This window comes from Corvus kubaryi, unplaced genomic scaffold (genome assembly GCF_017639235.1).
Source record: "Corvus kubaryi isolate FWS band 111438036 unplaced genomic scaffold, C.kubaryi_AGA036_p1.0 37352, whole genome shotgun sequence".
In the NCBI taxonomy this organism is placed as follows: domain Eukaryota; kingdom Metazoa; phylum Chordata; class Aves; order Passeriformes; family Corvidae; genus Corvus; species Corvus kubaryi.
The window spans coordinates 1,832,357-1,838,382 of record NW_024581114.1 but is presented as its reverse complement, the minus strand read 5'-3'; positions in this window follow the sequence as shown (position 1 = coordinate 1,838,382).

Here is a 6,026-nt window from a genome sequence, read left to right as displayed (position 1 = left end):
CTGTGGGAACCCAGGGGCTTGTCCAAGCCTGACACTCCCATACATTTAAATTTGTAGGGTTTGTGCTCCAGCAGAGGCATTTCTCACCATTTTCTCCCCAGATCCTGCCCTGCCCTTGCTCACATCTCTGGATGGTATCACTTGAGTTGCCCTTCAGAGGCTCAGAGTAGATTTTTCTTACAAAAGTGGATTTGGGGGGATTGACTTGGAGTCAACACAGGTGGTCTGAGAGCAGCCCCACACACTTTTTTGCCAAGTAAACCACTTTTCTCCTTGAAGAGGTGAGTTTGGGGCACACAGATCCAGCATGGTCTGAAGAGAGAGATGAGTGGGGCTTGTTTGCTCCCACTGCTGCCATCAAGCTGCTCTTGCAACGCCAGTTTTCTGCTGCTTTTCTGGAACAGCTGAGAAAATGTGCCATTGTCAAGCCCCGAACACGAGTCTGTCCTGACAAGATGACATTTGTTCTTCTTCTGTGCATGTGAGAGACAGGTTAGAAAATCTGATTTTTTTTTCTGCGTTTGAACTGGATTTGAACTCTGCTCTGCTCTGAGGCCTCTTCTGTAGCTACACAGCACAAACACATTGGCCTGACCTAAATCTGTGCCCTTGAGTACCTTGCTGAGCTGCTCTCCTCACACAGGAGCTGACACCAGCCCCACTTTGTCCATCCCAGGGCTGGCTGAGCTCTGAGACGTTCCCTGGCAGGAGCTGGTGAGCTCAGGAGCAGAACCCTGTCCTCAGACAGAGCCTTGTGGGGCACCAGGGAATAATTCCTGAAGCTCCAAACCTTCCCTGCCTGGGCTGCCAGCATCTCCCACAATAATTCCCTGATATTTTCCCCTTGCAGGATGTGAAGAGGCACTTTGGAAGCTGCTCCTGTGGTGAGGTTCCCACTTGTGTGGCCCTCTGACACTCAGCTGGTGCCAGGTGCATTGCTGTGGGCTGGGGGGGATCTCTGTATGACCAAACCACACATTTGATGTTCAGAATGACTAAAATCAACTCAAATCCCACTTTTTTCCCTTCCTCCTCAGCCTAGGTGTAGTTGTTCTTTAGTCCACTGCTCAGGATTAGTTATTCCAGGCTTCCCCTTTCCCAGTTAAGATTTTTACTGGGATTATTTCTGCCCAGCCCCACTGATGGGAGCTGAGCAGAGCCCCTTGCTAAGGAATGATGTGAGGGAGCAGCTCTGCTCGTGTGATTCCAATCCCGAGTTGTGCCACATTCCTCCCTTCCATCCCTTCCGTTCCTCCCCCCTCCTTCCCCAGGCATCTCCATGGAGCACAGGAGGAGCAGGGGGAGGGGAAAGGTGCTCTGCCTTGTCCTTGTGCTGCGTGCCCGTGCTTCTGCTGATCCCAGGGGCTGGAATGCTGCTGTGGAGCTGGGAGAGGCACCGCAGCTGCTGCCTCAGCTCTCTGCTGATTCCTGCTGCAGATGGAATCCGAGCCCTGATGGAAGCAGGGGGAGCAGCATGCTCTGCTCAGCAGGGGCAGCTCTGGGGGGACTGGCGGATCTGCAGGGCACTGCATTGGTCCTGTGTGTGTGAACCCCCAAAAATCCTCACAGAATCAGCTGGGCAGAGCTCCTGTGCAGGCCTGGTGCTGTTGGAATCCCAGGAGTGCAGCACTTCAGGCTCACCTGCTCCTTCCCTCCCTTCCCAATCTCCCTGCACAGCCCCTGGGAGGTTGTGCAGCATCTGTGGGGCTGAAATCCCCAGGGAGTTCTCACCCTCCTTCCCAGAGCTGTTGGTGGCTCTGGGCAGAGCAGTGCCTGGGGTTCACCCCCACTTGTGCCCTTGGCAGCAGGAGCAGGGCTGGGTGTGCCCAGGAGCGTGGATCCAGCCTGTATCCAGCTCCTGCTCAGTGACAGATGCCTCACATCCCACCTGGGAAGCAGAGGGGGAGCTGGCACCCAGGCTGGGACAACCGAGGAGGTGGAGCAGGAAAAAACAGAGGTTGAGCCTGTTGGAGGAGGATTGAGGGGACTTAGGGTGCTCCATCTGCCAGGTGAGGCAGGTACAGAGGGGCAGAGGTGCTGTGGACAAATTGTTTTCCTTGGATTCAGTCTTCCAGCCCAGTTTCATCTCTTCCCAGTGCATGGAAGGAAAGGCACAGACCTGTGCCCGCTGCTGCTGGGTGACCCTTTTAATTTCCACAGGGAACACAGTTCTCCATCCACTCCCACACACTTCCTTCCTTCACACCTTGTGCCCTGAGCTGCTGGGCACGTGCATCCCAGGCCCTTTTGCTCCCAACTCTCCTAATTCTGCCTTCCCAAGCCATTCCTTGCCCCTCTCCCTGTGCCCTTTCCTGGCTGCCAGCGAGGTGCTTCCATGCCCTGCTGCCCACTGGACACCTCGGGCTGTTGCTGTCGCTGCTGCTGCTCCTGTGGAAGGTGACAGGAAGGGGAAGAAAGGCTGCCTGTCATCCTCAATTCCTGCCCCATCCAAGGTTTAAATGCAGGGATCTGTCCCTGGCTTGCTGCCAGCTGCAGGGCGACTGCTGTCCCCGTGGAGGTGGCACCCAGCTTTTTAACACTCCAGGCAGGGCCTGACAACCCCAGGCTGAGGTTATCTCCTCTCCTGACACTGAGTTATGAGCCAGCAGCACTTTATTAAAATGGTATTTTGCATTGGAGAGCAAATCCCAGAGCAGATGGATTCGTGGGCAATCCATCACTCCCATCCTGGCCCTGCCACTGGAAACGTGGTCGTGGTGCCTCAGCCCTGCAGCTGGGGGACAGATTTACAGCCTGGCCAGCTCTGGCTACTCCCAGCTGCCATCCATTGAAGGATTTGCTTTGGAATGTGAAAGGCTGGGAGGAGATTCCCGTTGTGGCAGCACAGGGATGTGAGCACCACACACTGCCCTGGCACTGCGTCCCTGTTCTGGAACTCGGGAAGGTGGGAATCTCCCCGGGAAACGCTTCCCTGCCAACCTGTGCTTGTGTTTTGGGTGGAGAAAAACCACTCAGAATCTTCTATCAGCCCTTGTCTCTGGTGCTGGGGTTTATTGTCTGCTCTGCTTTGTCTGCACCAAGCCTGGGACGTGCCCAGATGTGCCCAGCTGTGCCCAGACTCGTGGAACCAGTCCTGCATCACCACCTTTGTGGCAGGGTCAGAGCTGTTCTGTGTGGGCGGCCCTGTGCCAGCAAGGAGCAGAGTGGGAGACGCTGAAGAACTGGTTCATGGTGGCAGATTCCAGTACTGCTGGAATGGGAAATGATCCCACTTTTCCATGCCAAAGGCCTGAGATTCCTGCCCTCTTCCTGCCTTTCCTGCCCTTGCAGGCAACGGGCAGGAGAGGCCCAGGCTCCTCTCTGGAGGCAGCTTGCATCCAGAATTTTAGTGAATTTTAGTGAAACATTTTAATATTAATATTTAAATTTAATATTTAATATTTTTTTTTTAAATTTAGTGAAATATTTTATCTTCTTTTAAAGATCTTAGAGCTCCCCTGTTATCCCAGCGAGCAGGAGCCAGGCAGGTGAAAATCTGGGACAGTGTCCTGTGATGTCACAGAACTCAGAGGTCAGGACAGCTCTCCCACCCCGCCCCCCAGCCTTGTTTGCACCTCCTCCTGTCACCCCCCTGCCCCAAACCGGGGAGCTGCTGCTCTGTGGTGCCCCAGCTGTGCCCCAGGGGGAATCACTGGCTTCAAAGGGTTGGAAAAACCACTCAGATGCAAAAAACATGCAAAAAACTATTTTACTGACAAACAGCAAAGGACGGGCTTAGTTCCAGGAGCTGAACTGGTTCTCTATTATACAAACATCTTATTGAAAGGGAAGGAATGGCTGAAATACACTCATTCGTTGACCCAAATAAAATCACAGTGTGCTTTTTCTATTGCCTCCCCCACCCCAAGCTCTCTGCACCTTCAGCTGCTCCCCGGAGCCTCAGCACAGGCTGCCACCCCTCTGGCCACTGGAGAGCACAAGCCCTGGGTGACATCTGCCTGTGCAAGTGTATTTAGTAAAAAAATTAGCCATTATTGCTTTTCAACCACAGTAGAGATTATCCTGTGATTAGACTCGGAGCAGAGTTTAATCTCTCTCTCTGGTAGTCTGTGCTGTGCCTCTCCCTGCCTGCTGCATGCAGAAGTGGTTTGGGTGCAGGAAAAAAAAGAAAAGAGGGATTAACGATCAGGGAAAACAGCACTCCAAGCTCTGTCCTGGTGTTTCACAAGTGAAAAACCTCCCTGCAGTGAGTGCAGGGCTTCCTCTGCCTCGGTGGGAGCTGGGACTGAGCCACCCCGGGGTCAGCCCTGCTGGGAATGCCGAGAGGTGAAACTGCAAAAGAAACGAGAGCAAATGGCTGGAGGTGCCAAAGGAGGGCCGGGCTCCATGCAGGGGACACGTGGGGACACGCAGAGCTCTGAATACCCGGAGCAGGACCCCCACAGCCCAGCCAGGCCGAGCGGCTCCTCCTGACTCTGCCACATCTTCCCACTCCTCTGCTTCCCTCTCCTCTGCCCCACCTGCAGGGAAGGCACAGGCCTGGCTCTTTTTGTTTGGGTCTTTTATTTCCTTCAGGAAGTTCACTTGCTGCTCCTTGTCCTCCTGGCCACCCCAGGGAGCTGGGCGGAGGGGACTTTTCACTTTCACCCCATCCCAGGGTGGAAGCAGCAGTCCTGTGTCCCTGCCCAACAGATAATTCCCTGCTCTCCGTCCCACTGCTGCTCACTGAAACCCAGAACTGTCCCACCGGTGCATCCAGGCTGGAAAATGATGGCTCCAAGTGTCTCTATTTGTACCACATGCTCTAATCATGGAAGAACTTCTGCTCTTCCACATCCAGAGGTGCTCTGGGAGGTTCTGTTGGCTGTTTTTACCCTCCAAGCCCCCTGAAAATGCAGAAGAAGCTTCATCACCTCTGTGATGACCCAAACCTCTTCATCAATGCCGGGCTGGATGTTCAACAGTGCTGGGAGGTGAGATCTGAAGTGACACTGAGCTCCCTGTGCCCCTCAGCTCCTGCCAGCCTCTCCCTCCAGCACAGGTGAGCATCACCCTCCCTTCTCACCACGTGCAGGATGTTCAAGTAGAACCCCCCATGTTTCATTTCGTGCTTCTGCTCCATCACACCACATCTTAAAGAGCCTGCTCCCATTTCTTTGCACTCTCCCTACAGGGATTGATCCTTCCCCAGCATGATCAGTCCCAGCTTTCCCAGTTCCCTCAAAGGAGAGATGCTCCAGTGCCTTCATCACCTCAGTGGCTGTTTTCAACACCCCTTTTTAGCAGGGATTCTTCTTCCCCCAGCTGAAAATGCAACCAGAAAATGAGGTAGAACAGCAGTGAGAGTAACTAAACCCACCCCAGCGTGCTGTGAGTGCCTGGGACACCATCCCAGGCTCTCTCCTGGGCTTCTTATGGATGAGGTGGTGCCAGATGGGCCAGCTGAGGTGTCCCTGGCTGGCTCAGCAGTGAGAGGGCACAGTGGATGGATGCATGGATGGGATACAGGAGACACCTTCCCAAACTGTTCCTCAAAGAGGAAGGGCCCTTCTCACTGTTTGTTGTTTATATTGGCCAGGGGTTTATTCAGCAGAGCCAGAACTGAGGATGGGATTTGAGTTTAAAAAAGAGCTACTGGGTGAGGCAATGGATTTCTGCTTTCCACACCTCTCCTTCCCAACCATTCCCCGTGCAGGCGGCCAGGCCAGGGCTCCTCACACCAAAACCACAGGAGAACATCCCCAGACAGGCTCCTCACACCAAAACCACAGGAGAACATCCCCAGACAGGCTCCTCACACCAAAGCCACAGGAGAACATTCCCAGAGGGGCTCCTCACACCAAAACCACAGGAGAACGTTCCCAGAGAGGCTCCTCACACCAAAACCACAGGAGAACATTCCCAGAGGGGCTCCTCACACCAAAACCACAGGAGAACATTCCCAGAGGGGCTCCTCACGCCAAAACCACAGGAGAACGTTCCCAGAGAGGCTCCTCACACCAAAACCACAGGAGAACATTCCCAGAAGGGCTCCTCACACCAAAACCACAGGAGAACATTCCCAG